The sequence below is a fragment of the Dasypus novemcinctus genome, chromosome 31 (genome assembly GCF_030445035.2).
Source record: "Dasypus novemcinctus isolate mDasNov1 chromosome 31, mDasNov1.1.hap2, whole genome shotgun sequence".
NCBI lineage: Eukaryota > Metazoa > Chordata > Mammalia > Cingulata > Dasypodidae > Dasypus > Dasypus novemcinctus.
In genome coordinates, this window is record NC_080703.1 from 44,034,682 (window position 1) to 44,050,370 (window position 15,689).

Below are 15,689 nucleotides of genomic sequence, written 5' to 3' on the forward strand. Positions count from 1 at the left end.
GCACGACGCCGCCGTCTTCCACTCCTGCTCGGAAGAGAGCGAGGACGAGGAGGCCCGGGCCGCGGGGTCCCCGCCCGCTGCCGACCAGCAGGTACGCGCGGCCCCCACGGGCGCGACTGGGGCAGCCGAGCCCCCGGCCCCCGGCTGGGGTTTGCCGTGAAGCGCTGCAGCCTGCCGTGTGCCCAGGCCAGACTCCACGACCTGCGGGCGGCCGGCTCCTGGAACCCAGAGCTTCTGGCCCTGACCCTGTGGACGGCAGGTAGCTGCCGAGCCTGAGCAGCTGCTGGGGCAGGGGAGGGGCCACGTTGGCACCGAGGGCCCTGGAGGCAGCTGCTGGCTGGGGCAGGGGACGGGCCACGTTGGCACCGAGGGCCCCGGAGGCAGCTGCTGGCTGGGGCAGGGGACGGGCCACGTTGGCACCGAGGGCCCCGGAGGCAGCTGCTGGCTGGGGCAGGGGACGGGCCACGTTGGCACCGAGGGCCCCGGAGGCAGCTGCTGGGGGCAGGGTACAGGCCATGTTGGCACCGAGGGCCCCAGAGGCAGCTGCTGGCCGGGGGCAGGGGACAGGCCATGTTGACGCCGAGGGCCCCGGAGGCAGCTGCTGGGGGCAGGGGACGGGCCACGTTGGCACCGAGGGCCCCGGAGGCAGCTGCTGGGGGCAGGGGATGGGCCACGTTGGCACTGAGGGCCCCGGAGGCAGCTGTTGGCCGGGGGCAGGGGACAAGCCATGTTGACGCCGAGGGCCCCGGAGGCAGCTGCTGGGGCAGGGGACGGGCCACGTTGGTACTGAGGGCCCCGGAGGCAGCTGCTGGGGGCAGGGGACGGGCCATGTTGGCACCAGGGCCCCGAAGGCAGCTGCTGGGGCAGGGGACGGGCCACGTTGGCACCGAGGGCCCCGGAGGCAGCTGCCGGCCAGGGCAGAGGACGGGCCACGTTGGCACCGAGGGCCCCGGAGGCAGCTGCTGGCTGGGGCAGGGGACGGGCCACGTTGGCACCGTGGGCCCTGGAGGCAGCTGCTGGCTGGGGCAGGGGACGGGCCACGTTGGCACCGAGGGCCCCGGAGGCAGCTGCTGGCCGGGGGCAGGGGACAGGCCATGTTGACGCCGAGGGCCCCGGAGGCAGCTGCTGGCCGGGGGCAGGGGACAGGCCATGTTGACGCCGAGGGCCCCGAAGGCAGCTGCTGGGGCAGGGGACGGGCCACGTTGGCACTGAGTGCCCCTGAGGCAGCTGCTGGCTGGGGCAGGGGACGGGCCACGTTGGCACCAGGGCCCCGGAGGCAGCTGCTGGGGCAGGGGACGGGCCACGTTGGCACCGAGGGCCCCGGAGGCAGCTGCTGGCGGGGCAGGGGACGGGCCACGTTGGCACCGAGGGCCCCGGAGGCAGCTGCTGGCCGGGGCAGGGGACGGGCCACGTTGGCACCGAGGGCCCCGGAGGCAGCTGCTGGCCGGGGGCAGGGGACAGGCCATGTTGACGTCGAGGGCCCCGAAGGCAGCTGCTGGGGCAGGGGACGGGCCACGTTGGCACTGAGTGCCCCTGAGGCAGCTGCTGGCTGGGGCAGGGGACGGGCCACGTTGGCACCAGGGCCCCGGAGGCAGCTGCTGGGGCAGGGGACGGGCCACGTTGGCACCGAGGGCCCCGGAGGCAGCTGCTGGCCGGGGCAGGGGACGGGCCACGTTGGCACCGAGGGCCCCGGAGGCAGCTGCTGGCCGGGGGCAGGGGACGGGCCACGTTGGCACCGAGGGCCCCGGAGGCAGCTGCTGGCTGGGGCAGGGGACGGGCCACATTGGCACCAGGGCCCCGGAGGCAGCTGCTGGCCGGGGGCAGGGGACGGGCCACGTTGGCACCGAGGGCCCGGAGGCAGCTACTGGGGGCAGGGGACGGGCCACGCTGGCACCGAGGGCCCCAGAGGCAGCTGCTGGCCGGGGGTAGGGGACGGGCCACGTTGGCACCGAGGGCCCCAGAGGCAGCTGCTGGCTGGGGCAGGGGACGGGCCACGTTGGCACCAGGGCCCCGGAGGCAGCTGCTGGCCAGGGGCAGGGGACAGGCCATGTTGACGCCGAGGGCCCCGGAGGCAGCTGCTGGGGCAGGGGACGGGCCACGTTGGCACCGAGGGCCCCGGAGGCAGCTGCTGGGGGCAGGGGCTGGCCACGTTGGCACCGAGGGCCCCGGAGGCAGCTGCTGGGGGCAGGGGCTGGCCACGTTGGCACCGAGGGCCCCGGAGGCAGCTGCCGAGTGGACAGCGCCAGGCCGCTAGCGGGGGAAGGGAAGCGGGTCTCGGGGTTCTCTTTCCTGCAAGGTGATCGGGTGTGAGCCCCGTCCCCTTGTAGGTTTGTGAAGAGCCCCGAGTTCTGACATGAGGCCCAGCAAATGGCTTTAGGGACGGTCTCCCTCCACGCCAGCCCCCGGCGCCGACCCTGGCCCAGCACTGAGCCCCCGAGTGTGTCCCCCGCCGTGGGGGCCTTTGGCCCCCGCAGACCACGTCCCCGCGCTGCCGGCAGCCTCAGCCCGCTCTCCAGGGCCGGTGGAGGGCAGGCGACCCGGGGCCACCTCTGAGCCCACGCCTCGCTTCTTCCTTAGGCTTCACCTGGCAGCCTGAGCCCCACGGGGCAGAGAAGCCCTGATGGGCTGAGAACGTCAGGCCACTGAAGCAAAGGTCAGTCAAGGGGTCAGTGGAAGCTTAATTGGGTGGATGTTTTGGGTTTTGGGTAGAACGTTGCACACAATCAATCCCACCTTTTTTAATGAAGACTAAGCGGATCATCATAATACTTAAGAAATACAAGTAAGTGTTCTCAAGTTCCGTAGACGAGGAGAGGCAGGCAGGGAGAGGGACTAACGGTGTGGGTGCAGGGCCCTGCAGAAAGGGGTGAGAGGAGGCCCCAGAAGACAAACACGAAGAGAAACAAACAAATGCTGCAAAAAACACAGGGAAAGGGGGAGAATTCAGCATGCTAACATAAAAACATTTTAAAAATTCCATTTTCTCATTCTTTCCAACGAACTCTGACAAAATAATAGTACCTCCTGCCACAAATTGAAAATACTATTTTCACTTGTTACCGGGACACTAAAAAGCTGAGTCCAATAATATTGGAGATGTACGGTTGCAAAACTTACTGAATTTTCCCCAAGCGTCAAGTGGTAACGTTTTAACTCTCTTAATATGACTACAAATAAATATTTTTATTATAAAACAAAACACTCAGTGAACCCCATAAATAAAATACCTGGCGAACACCACCCAGGCCATTGAACAGCGCCCTGCCCGGCGGCCTCTGCTCTGCCCGGGGGACCCGGTGAGAAGCCTCTGTGGCGCAGCATCCGCCCTGCCTCCTGCAGGTGTGGGGCCTTGGGCGAGCACTGAACTCCACCGCGCCTCGGTTTCTGTTTTTTAAATATTTTTGAATATTTTAACAGTGACTAAGTTATTCATGTATTTAGCAAAACAAGCGCATGGGGAAATACGCGAGTATGACACCGAGAGTGTGGGGAGCTTCTTCGCGGGTGCTTTCAAAGCCCCTGGAGGGGGCGGCTGGCTCCAGCGGTGCCTGGTGTTCCTCGGCCCAGGACGCAGCCCCCAGGGCGGGACTTGACCGGCTCCCCATCCGCCCACCTGGTACCGGAATAATCGAAGCGTGTTTCTACTCCTTAGTTACTTTAGACTTAAATACGTACAACTGTGTGTTCAATGCCAAAACAACCGAACAAAAACAAAGGAAAAATTTCAAATCACCTGCCGCCCCTTACCCAAAGGCAGAGCTTAGGGACAGGCTCTTCGTTCTCTTTTCCTTTTGTTGGTTTGCTTTTATGCCCACTACGCTGTAACCTACTTTGACTTCTTTTATGACTTGTCTTCCTGCGGCAGGCTAAGTTTAGTTCCAAGTGTGTCTTTCTTCAGCTCATTTAAGAGAAACAGGTAATCTTACCATTTCACACCCTGTAACCACGCCTCCTGGAGGGGTTCGAGGCCGGTGCTTCCACCAGAGCAGTGCAGGCCACCCACTGTGGGCAGGGCCGGGCACAGACGTGGGGGTCTCTCCCAGGTGCAGGCACGGACCCCGGGCAGTCTCCGCACGACGGCCAGCACCACGCGCCCAAATACCCCCGCTGGGCCGCCCGGCGCCACGCCAGCCCTGCTCCAGGCCGCGTCTCTGGGCGTCCCTGCGTGCCTCCCCCGCCCAGCTTCCTTGTTACAGACCAGGGGGCGGCCAGCAGGGCTCCGGCCTCCGAGGGCCGCTGTGGCCACGCGCTCGCCCTCTGCCTCCGTGGCGCCCACGGAAGGCCGCTCCGGAAGCCGGCGCTGCACCCAGGTTTGTGGTCTGTAAATGGGAGAATGCGGCTCCTCAAGCGGAGAGTGGATTTGAGGAGTAAATGAAGTAGTCATGGTAAACCCTTATACAACCAGGACTTAATAACGAGCTATTAGCTGTCGCTAGTAGGCAGTTCCCGCCGTTTTACTATTGCCCGAACCATTCGGCGTGAAAGTGAGATTTCACAGCTGTAATATAAAAAATATCCCCTGCTTCCTAGACACATGATAAATGTTAGGGCTGCAGTTTTGTCCTCTGGGCTGCGCGTCTGTAAAACGTTACATCGCAGATCGCAACTGATTTTAAGTGGTCGATGAAGAAAGTATGTGAAGCCTGCTCTTAGACATAATGGGATCTTGCCTCATAAAGCCCCGTTGGGCAAGTATTCTTACCCTCCCTGCCAGCTGAGGAAACCGAGTTTCAGAGCGAGGAATCCCCCTCGGCCGGCCGCAGGGCTCGCGGGGCTTCTCCTGCGGCAGGGGGTGGGCCGACCTGGGTGGGCTAGGCCCGGAGCGGCGTGGCAGCGGCGTGGCGGTCACAGCGGCGTAGCTTGTGTCGGGGCGGCAGTTGTGGGGCCGTGATGGGAGTGAACCCTCCGGTTTGGGGTATTTATTGGCCACACACTGCCCGGCCCCGTCGCTCGGCCCCTGCTGGCTTCGTGATTCGGGGCGTCCGCAGTGGCCGCACGCGCCTCTTCGTCCCCTTGACCGCGGAGCACGCCAGGGCCCTCCTGAGTGACCGCCAGACCTAAGGGCCGTGAGCTCAGCATCGCCTCCCTCCTCTCGATGCGGCAGTCGCGTCGTTTCTACCCTGACGGAAGAAGAGCTCCCTGCACAGTGCTGTCGAGAGAACCGCCGCGGGCTCCATCACGAGCGGCTGCGGGCCCTGGCCCCGTGGCAGCTCCCAAAGCTCGGCTCCCCCGAGCGCCCGACTGCGGCCGGGTGCCAGGGCGTCTCCGCTGCAGGCAGCGCGTCGGTGACACCTTATCACGAGCCGCGGCACCGTTTAGCCCCTTTGTGACGTCTGGGGCGACGGATGGGACCCAGCTCTGCGCTCGGGAGAACGGAGGTTATAACTCGGGTTCTCGGCAGCGTGAGACCTGCCCCGCGAGCGTTTCGCGTGTTCTAGGGGCGTCTTTTACGGTTGCAGCCTGAAATATGGGGGTGCGCTGTGGCTCCATCGCTCTTGCCTTACGCCTCGGCCTCTCCCTCTGCGAGATTAGCCGAGGCCCCCGTGTGCAGCGCAGCCCCCGCCACGTGGGCCACGAAGCGCGACGCCGTCCCACCGCGCCCCCTCTGCAGCTCAAGGAGAGCGGCCCAGGACACGGATTATCCCTGCGAGGATGCCGGGCTGCGGACGCCCGTTTCTCCAGCTCATTTTGAAGTTTTCAGTACGTTTCCCCGACTCCAGCGGTTTCAAATTCTTTCTGCGCAGTGAAGCTCGGGAGCCAGCAGGAGTGGCCTCTGCCTGGAGAGGTGCGACCGAGGCAGGGAGATGGTACCGGGCGGCCGCGAGCCCCCTGCCTCGAGGGGTCCCCTGCCTGGGGTGACACGTGATCCACACCATCACCTGCTGTGGGTCTAGCTGATCGACTCGTGGTTATCGGCACCTGCTAGTGGAGCCCCTAGTATAATCCCCTCACGGTTGTTGTCACCACCTGCTGAGGGATGCCCAGCACCCCCCGGCTGTCCTTCCTCTGACATCTCCGTAACCAGTCCTGTACACGCTGTGTCGGTTCAGGTGAGGATCAGACGGCGAGACAATTAGAAATGACAGGAGAAGCCTTTGAGCGGGCGGGGCCTGCGCCACGACGCTGGGCTGGCGCCACTGACGCACGTTCCCGGCTGGGTGAGCCCAGGCGTTCCCGCCGACCGGGCCACGCGAGGGACGCCCAGTGGACTGGCAGGCGTGGCCTGGCTCTCGGGGCGGGGCCTCTGCGGGTGCTGCGGCCGCGGCCTGTTCACCCCCACCCCTCCCGGCAGGTGGCTCTCCTCTGGACTTGGGGACGTTCGTTTGTCTTCACAGCCACCTTTTGGCGTCTTCCAGTCAGTTTGCACCAAGCCAGGAATTAACTGACCAGAATTCAGGTGTGGGAGAGGGTGAAGGGGCGGGCGGGTGGGATGAAGGAGGAGCGATGGGCTGCAGGCAGCTCTGCCGACATTTCATCCAAGAGCAAGTGTCCTGCGTGAGGACGAGCTGAGGGCCAAAGTGCAGCCCGCCTGGCTGCGTCTCGGCTCCTGTGTCCCTCGCTGACCCTCTTGCTTTTTTCCCCATCTGGTTGTGTCATCGTCTTTTTGGTGTGTCGCTTGTTGCTTTGCCACGGGGGGCCTGCACCGCTGCACACCGCGCAGGTCGGGACGCCCTTTCAATTTTTCACCAGGAGCCCCGGGGATCGAACCCGGGTCCTCCACGTGGTAAACGGGGGCTCAAGTGCCTGAGCCACAGCCACTCCTCCTCTTGCTGCTTCAATTATTGCTCCAGACTTGGAGAGTTTAGCGACACGAGTTCTTCTTCCAGTGCAGTCCCTAAGGGCAAGTCGACCAGTGCGTTGGGTGCAGAGGGGGACGTTCTGCCCGCACCTGACCGTGGCGTCGAGGCCTGCCTGTAAACCCGCTCCTGGAAGGGCAGGACCGCGCGGCAGCCTGGCTGGACAGAAGAGGAGCTGGTCGGAAGGCGGAGACTGCAGGTGCACAGCGGGCAGGCGCACGCCCGCACACCGCTGTCCCTCCCCACGGGGTCCCTCCTCCGCGGCGTTGGGTCAGAGCCTCCAGGCTTGAGAGGCCGAGCGGCCGGTGGGACCGTCTTGCTGCCTATTCCCTTCTAGGGGAAGTGCTGAGTTATGAGAATTAAACACCTGGTACGGGAAGCAGATTTATCTCCTCCTGTGCTTTTAATGGAAGGTGCCAGAACTTTTGAGTCTGGATTTACCTGCGGTTTTACACGATTCGGCCTAATGAACGTCACACACTTTTTGTCTTGAGTCGACCTCAGGGGTCGTCGGTTCCTGCGAGCCGCCCGCCCGGGTGCTGAGCCCGCACCCGCCGTCTCCGTGCCTTGACCTGTGTGGGGCGTGTGGCCCCGCTGGAGCGTGTGTGCGCCGTCCCCTTGCACGTGACGAGAGCGAGAGCAGGGCGCCAGGATCCTCGTTCTGTTTCACAAACGGTGCAACTGTGAAGGGCAGCAGCCCTGCCGGCCGTCAAGGCAGGCGGGGTTCAGGCCGCGGACGCCCCCGAGTCCTCGTGGGCACGTCTAGTGCAGCGTAGACGCAGTGAAGGCAGAGGGGAGCAGGTGCTGCCGGGGGGGTGGGAACTCGCAGGCGAGCTGAGGCGCTAAGGCCTCTGGTTACTGCTCGGGCCCAGGTTTTCACCCGCCAGGGATTTCAGTAGGAACAAAGCCGGAGCCGCGCTGAGAACCTGCAGGGAGGAGTGGGCCGAGCCTCCTGCTGGGGACGTTTCCTCCTCTTCGTCCGGACAAACCTCCCCCCCCACCGACGAACCCCCAGACTGCAGGGCTCTGTCGTTGGACTGAGCCTGAGGAGGGGAGCGCCTCCTGGAGAGGAAGGGTTGCCCGAGGGAGGCCCCGGCCCGCGGGCACCTCTCGCCGCCGCAGAGGACTCCGGCCTCGGTGCTCTCGGGGAGCCATCGCAGTGCCCGTCATCAGCCCCCCGCTCCTCCTCCTCACCTTCCCCCGCCGTGGTCCAGGCCATGTCCAGCGTTCTCCTGCCCTCCTTCCCCTCTTCCCTCCGTGGTCCAGGCCGCGTCCAGCGTTCTGTCACCGGGCCCCTCAAGACCACCCGCAGCGCCGCCGTGCCCCTGGCCGTTGCTAAGAGCCGGCTGCGCACGGAGCGCTTCTGCAGTGCAGAGTGAGCGCGGCGTCCGCGGTGCCCTGGACGGCCCCGGCCCGTCTGCAGGTCCGAGTCCCGGCGGGGGCGTTCAGCGCAGGGCCAGGGGCCTGCTCACCCAGGGGTCGGCCGGACGCGGCCCTGACCCTGTGCTCCCGGGAAGGCCCGTTCCACGGAAGGCAGCCAGCAGCGGGGCGGCGGGGAGGGGCGAGCGGCCGGGCCAGGGTGGCCCCCGGGTGCCGTCCGCTCCGTCCACGGCTTCGTGTTGAGCAACCTCCTCTACCCCCGTGGGTTACGAGCGCAGGGGGCAAGGCCTCAGCCCCCAAAGAGCTCAGGCCGGAGCGGAGGGCGCGTCTGAGCGCGGGGGTGAGCGCGTCCCCTCGGCGTTTGGCTTCTGCAACTTGGGGGCAGCTCTCCCGGCTGCTGAGGCCGTGGTTCTCGGGAGAGCGGGTGAGAGCTGAGGGGGCTGCTTGTTACTCGTCGGACATGCGAGGCATGAGGGCAGTGTGCGCAGGCCCCCGCGAGCTCTCGTCCAGCCTCCTGGCTGAGGAGCACCCAGAGCCTGGCAGCCCCCAGGCGAGGCCTCGGACTCGAGGCCGGTGTCTCCCCTCTGGGCTGGACTGGGCGCCCTGGCCCCAACAGACCTGGCATGAGCCCCCCGTTCTCCCTGGCCTGCCCGGTGGCCCCGAGGCCGCCTAATCCCGGCCCTTCCTTCGCATCCCGCGTCCCGTCCACAGGCAGAGCCTCCTGGCGCAGCCTTGGGAGCTGTTTAGTCTGCGGCCGGTCAGCACCTGCCCTGCCGCCCTCACCTGCCCCGGGGCTCGCCAGGCCCCCAGTGGCCTCCCCGGCCTCGCCCAGGCTGCCCCCGCTGCGGGCCTTCGGCGGTCACTCAGAATCGCCCTCGCTCGCTGCAGCCCCCGGCCGCGGCTGTTTCTGGAACACACGGGCAGGCGCCTGCCTTGGGCAGCCTGGGGTGCCCTCCCCAGGTGAGCCGAGGCCTGCCCCTCCCTGCACAGGTGTCCCCTTCCTGGCAGGACGCAGCGTGTGCCTGGACACCCACTCCCCTCGCGTCGTCCTCGTCACCGTCGACCTCTGCTGGGCCTGCCGGCTCCTCTGTGGCCTGTCCCCCACTCGAGGGAGGCTCGCAGGGCAGAGGTGGCCCTCGTGCAGAGCGGCACTCCCAGCCCTGGCAGTGCTTTTCAGCGCACTCTAAATACTAAGTGACCTTGCGAATGAGTGAACGACTGGGGCCTCGTGGCCAAGGTAGCCAGTAGCCCAGGGGGGAAGCGGACCAGGAAACGCAAATGGACCATGGGAGGTGAAGCGACAGAGAAGAGGGCCGGGAGCGTGCGGTCCCCTGCCAACGGCAGCCGGGAGCTTCTGGGGGTGACTTGTCAGCGTGACCCGCAAGGTGGACGGAGGCCAGCGCCGGGTGTCAGGGCAGGAGCTGGGGAGGAAACGGTGTGGGGAGGGCCAGGGTCACAGGAGGGCAAAGAGGTTCAGGAAACCGCGTCACCACAAGAAGACGGCCTGGGAGAGGTGGCCAGATTGGGGAGGCCGTCCCGCCCTGGAGGCCCGAGGGCGCGTGTTGGTTTAACGCCAGGCCCGCGCCCTGGAGGGTAAGTGAACCCTGCTGAGCGGGAAGGTGACGAGAGCAGAGCGGAGGTGCCTGCGGGGGGTGGCCGCCGGGCCGGGGGCTCGGGGGCTCTTTGTCTCGCTGTAGGTGGTGGTGACACAGGTGTCCACATTGTAAAAACTTGTGATAATGTACACTGACGATCTGCGCATTTCACTGTGAGCAAACAAGACGTCGTCAAGGAGGTCCACGGAGAACAGCTGAAACCCAGCAGCTGCCGTTCTCACGTGCGGGTAACGAGGCCCTTTGTCCTTGCTTGTCTCCTGTCCACTTCTCTGGCCGCTCGTGGCCTGAGCAGGACGTTAGCTCCAGGGGCTCCTGGTGCCCAGAGGAGGTCTCAGGAACAGGGTCAGGTCCAGAATGCTAGGGTGAGCGGGGGCGTGGAGGGCAGTGACAGGAGAGGGGAGGGCGAGTGGGGGCGCGGAGGGCAGTGACAGAGGGGACCGCGGTGGGACAGCCCCCTCCCGCCCTCACGTCTGCAGAGCTGAGGAGCCTGAGTGGAGACACATCCCTGGAAACTCAGCGAGCAGTGCTTTGGCTGGAGCCTGGGGGACGGGCACGGCCACTCTGTACCTGTTAAAGACGGGTCCTGCGTGTGGTGGCCGGGCAGCAGCACACCACGAGGGCAGCACTTCCTCGCACGGGGGCAGCTGCCAGCCCCTGCCAACCTCGACATCTGTCTCCCATAGCTGTGGAGCCACACCTATGCTGTGAGCGCCCGACCTTCCCTGGCAGCAAGCTCCCCTGCAGGAGGAGCCTGTGGAGGGAGCACAGCTCACCAGGAGGAGCCTGTGGAGGGAGCACAGCTCACCTGCAGGAGCAGCCTGTGGAGGGAGCACAGCTCCCCTGCAGGAGCAGCCTGTGGAGGGAGCACAGCTCACCAGGAGGAGCAGCCTGTGGAGGGAGCACAGCTCACCTGCAGGAGGTGCCTGTGGAGGGAGCACAGCTCCCCTGCAGGAGGAGCCTGTGGAGGGAGCACAGCTCCCCTGCAGGAGGAGCCTGTGGAGGGAGCACAGCTCACCTGCAGGAGGAGCCTGTGGAGGGAGCACAGCTCACCAGGAGGAGCATGTGGAGGGAGCACAGCTCACTGCAGGAGGAGCCTGTGGAGGGAGCACAGCGCACCTGCAGGAGGAGCCTGTGGAGGGAGCACAGCTCCCCTGCAGGAGGAGTCTGTGGAGGGAGCACAGCTCCCCTGCAGGAGGAGCATGTGGAGGGAGCACAGCTCACTAGGAGGAGTCTGTGGAGGGAGCACAGCTCACTGCAGGAGGAGTCTGTGGAGGGAGCACAGCTCACTGCAGGAGGAGCATGTGGAGGGAGCACAGCTCCCCTGCAGGAGGAGTCTGTGGAGGGAGCACAGCTCCCCTGCAGGAGGAGCCTGTGGAGGGAGCACAGCGCACCTGCAGGAGGAGCCTGTGGAGGGAGCACAGCTCACCTGCAGGAGGAGCCTGTGGAGGGAGCACAGCTCCCCTGAAGGAGGAGCCTGTGGAGGGAGCACAGCTCACCTGCAGGAGGAGTCTGTCGAGGGAGCACAGCTCACCAGGAGGAGCCTGTGGAGGGAGCACAGCGCACCTGCAGGAGGAGCCTGTGGAGGGAGCACAGCGCACCTGCAGGAGGAGCCTGTGGAGGGAGCACAGCTCACCTGCAGGAGCATGTGGAGGGAGCACAGCGCACCTGCAGGAGGGTGTCTTTGGGGTTGAGCATAGCTCACCTGCAGAGTGCTTGGGGGTCTGTTGTGGGTGGTTGGTCAGGCTTTCCTAACTCTAATGTGGGGGATATGAGCAGAAGAGCGGCCCTCCAGAGGCTCTTGAGAATTTCTAAAGATAGATAATCACTAAGGGGCTGTTGGTGGCGAAACTGAGGCTGGTGGCAGCTAGTTACCTTCCACTCATTCATTCTTTCATAGTTCTTTCCTTTAGGGACACAGTATTGTGTGCTAGTTACCATTTTACTGATATCTTTGCGAATTCTCTTCCTTTTTCACATGTTCATCTTCAATGAGAGTGTTGAAGTTGTGTTCATTTATCTGTCACCACACTTCTCCCCTTGGCTTACCCCGGTACTTGGGATGTGCGAGGAGACCCTACGGGGAGCTGGGGGCATTTCTAGCAGACGACTTTTCAGTCGTGACCTGAAGGAAGGAACGAAACCAGAAATTCTTCAAGGAAAGAAACTCTTCCAGTTTCAGACTTGCTCAACATTTCTCTTAAACAAATGCTGTGGAAAAAAAACCTCGCTTATAATTACTTTTCTCTTTTACTTAACAAGAGGAAGAAATTTACTGGGGAAAGTGGAAGAGGGATGGTCACGGAGTCTTTGTGTCTCTGGGCCTTGCCTCTATGCAAAGATCAGCAAAGCTAAGTCAGGACGTCCTTGCAGCCGAGGAGGGAAGTGGAAGTACCTGACTCTCAGTGCTTAAATAGCCCTTCTTAGAAATCGGCTTTACTTTTAAATGGATGTAATTTACTTAGAGTCATAAAATACATTTATATCATGGGCAATTAAAAGTTTGTGAACTCAGATGCTCTGAAACAGTGAAACAAATGTTGTGATGCTAAAAGACACTGGGCAGGTAGGGATTTCCTCACCCCCCCCCTCCGAGGATATTTGGCAATGTGTGGAGACTTGTTTAGCTGTAACAGTTGGGGGGAGAGGGTGCTGGAGTCGCTGTTAAACGCCCTATAAGGCGCAGGCTGGCCCCACTGCAGAGCGTTCTGCAGCCCGAGGTGCCAGTTGTGCTGAGATGGACAAGTCCTGGATTGACCAAGTCAGGCACGTGGTGGCTCTTCCGCAGGTAAAGAGCATTCCCACTGATGGAATACGAGAATGCTCTGACCACACTCTCCAGTACAATCCAAACGTTTCTCGTGGCAGGCTTCTTAAGGAAGTGTGTTCCTCTAAGAAGGAGTGCCCACTGGGGCCTGCCCGCGGCACATGGCGCGTTGCCGCGCCGTCCATGTTGGAGGGTTTGCTCTTCAAACCGCCGTCCGTGGCCGGCAGGTGCAGCAGCTGTGGGAGCCGCGGTAAGGGCAGACTCTCAGCCGTCTTCCACACCTTCCAAGTCAGAATCCACGTTTACAGCCGATCCCCAGGGCTCTGCATGTACAGTGAAAGTGAGGAGCGGCAGGTGAGCACTGTGCGTCTACTAAAGGAAGGGGACAGCTGGCCGCATCCCAGGCAGTCATAGGCTGCTGAATGATGTTTAATTGAGAATAATCAGCCACAAAACGCCTGCCAGCTTCTTGCCGTGGCCAGCACCAGAGCTGGTCTGTGACTAGAAACGGCGCCAGGAGCTCTCCTTCCCCCAAACCAGAAGCAAGGCTGAAAATGCCCCGTGCCACAAGCTCGAGAGGGAAATTTCCCTGTGGAAGACTTTCCCGTTGACCACTTTTGTTGGTCCTTTAGACCTTTCTTTGTAGGTCAGCAATTAAATAGGAGTGTAAAATTCATCAAAGCACACTGAATTTTAATATTCAGATCAACACAGGAACTGACACAGTTCTACCAGCATGAAATATGTTATCCCAATTTCACCCTAAAATCCCTTTGGATAGACTGTAACCTGTGGAAAGTACAAAAACCCTCTCTGTCAGCCTTTGCAAAGAAATGAAGGTTGTGGCTTGGTTTTTTATTTTCTTAATGGTGTCTTGTGGAGAGAAAAAGTTTTTATTTTGTTCAAGTGCAAACTATTTTTCTTTGGACCTTTTTTTGTCCTACTTTAAAAAATCTTTCCTACCCCAACATTCTGAAGATTTTCTGTTTCCTTCCTGAAATTAAAGTCTTAGTTTCTACATTTAAGTCTATGATCCATCTAGAGTTAAATTTTGTGTATGACATGAAGTAAAGGTTAAGGGTTTTTTTCCTCATATGGATATATAGTTGGCTCAGCTCCATTTGTGGGGGAAAAAAACCCACTATTATTTCTTTATTGAATTCTATAATGCTAACTCTTTAAGGAACGTTTCTCAACTCATTTTGTAATACTGGTCTAACAAAACGAGAGAAATTACAAGGAAAGGTATCTACAGAACAATATCCCTATGAATGGAGACATGGAAATCCTTAACAAAATATTAGCAAATCAGAATTCATACATGTTTTTCTCTACGTAAAAAGAGAGTCATGTTTAATAAATGCCAGTCAGACACTGTCACTCACGTTGCTCAAAATGTCCCATTTGGGGGGTTCTGGCCATCAAGATGGCGAGTGAGCCACCCCGTGGATCTCTTCCCCCACAAAAGCTTTAAAAAGAAAGGCTAGTAGAACCATGATTTTCAAGCTCTGGAAAAGAGGCGAAGGGTTACAGTAACAGGGAAAGCCCCGAATCAAGAAAGGTGCACATCGAAATGGTAGGCTCTCAGGGGCCTCCCCCCCTCCACGCCTGCGAGTCCTCCATGGCCGTCCCACTGGGAGTGGAGGGTCCCTTGTGCGCATACTGGTGGCAGCGAGGGAGTGAACCCAGCCTCCCCAGGCTTGCCACCCCAGAACTTGTCCTGCGTTTAGGAGGCAGCTCATGGAGCTGCAGGGGAGCCCCGCAGTACAGCGGTCGGGTGCAGCTGCTGGGAAGGTTTGCTGGGTGTGGGACATGGGGCGCCATGCCCAGGACTGTGAAGAAACGATTTCCTGGGAAGAGGAGACTTTCAGCTCATGTGAAGAGGGACACCCTAGCCATGCACACACGCCCAGGACAAGACTAGGAAAGACCAGGGAGGGCCCTGTGCTTTAGCTTCGGGCTGTTCTCTAAACTCATCGTTAGGAGAGCTAAGCTCGGAAGAGGAGCTCAGCTGGCTTATGTAGCCCTCCAGCCACCTAGTGGTGGGAACACGCATTGTGGTGGAGACCGATGGGGGACTTTCCTGCTGAAAGAGCAGCGGGTCCCCAAGAGCGCCAGCTGAGATGCCCTGGACACGCTGCCGTCCATGCAGCCCCTGTTCTTACGCTCTCTTCCTTCCTTGGACAGACATGGATTGTCTTTCCCCAAATGGTGGGCTAAGGCTGCATCTGCCCTCCTCTGTGTGTGCCTTTGGCACAAAACTGGTGTTCAATGGGTGTTTTCTAAACTGAATAGAGCTGGCTAGTGAAGCGACACACTTCTTCTTGTGGATTAAGTCTTTCACCATAACTAGCTCTACAATGAAGAGATAACCTGGATTATTAGCAGAAACAGGTGCTCACTAAATGAGGGCCTAGGCAGCGTGATTTTTAAGAGTCCTGTGAAGGCCCCACCTGCATTTCTCCTTTGACATGCCTGCTTCCTGCTGCCTGAACTTTGACTTTTAGAAATTAATTTCTCTGATATGAAGTTATATCTCTCATGGAAACACAAATCTCTTGAGAGTGCTAATACAGCCTTATCAGTCATCTCGACTTTAATGGTTTATCATATCTTTTCTAGAGAACAAGCAGATTTCAGTAGATGAAAAACAGTACGGAAGCATTATAGTTCAGTGTGGAGAAAATTCACTACTTGGGGTGGGAGGGAATGTGGAAAAAAGGGCAAGAGCATAGAAAAAGAGGATTTCTAAGTGTTCACACTCCTCAGCCCATTAACTGCACTTCTAAGTGGCCAACCTTAAGAAGTAAGAAAAAACAGGGACAGATTTTTGTGCAAAGACAGTCACTGCAACCTTATTTACAACAAAATAAAATGGAAACAATCCAAATACCCATTGATAGGGGTATGGATAAGTATATATAATGTAGCTTTATATATTGTGTATATATATATAGTATATATAATATTGTACAGCTATGAAAATTAGGTTTCTGAAGAGTTTCTAATAGCATGCGATAAATGCCCAAACCAAACTTTTATGTACATTTATACTATGCATGTATAGCATAATCTCAAATATCTTAAAGATCGATCTCTGTAGAAAAGACTGACTATACTACATGTGTGTGT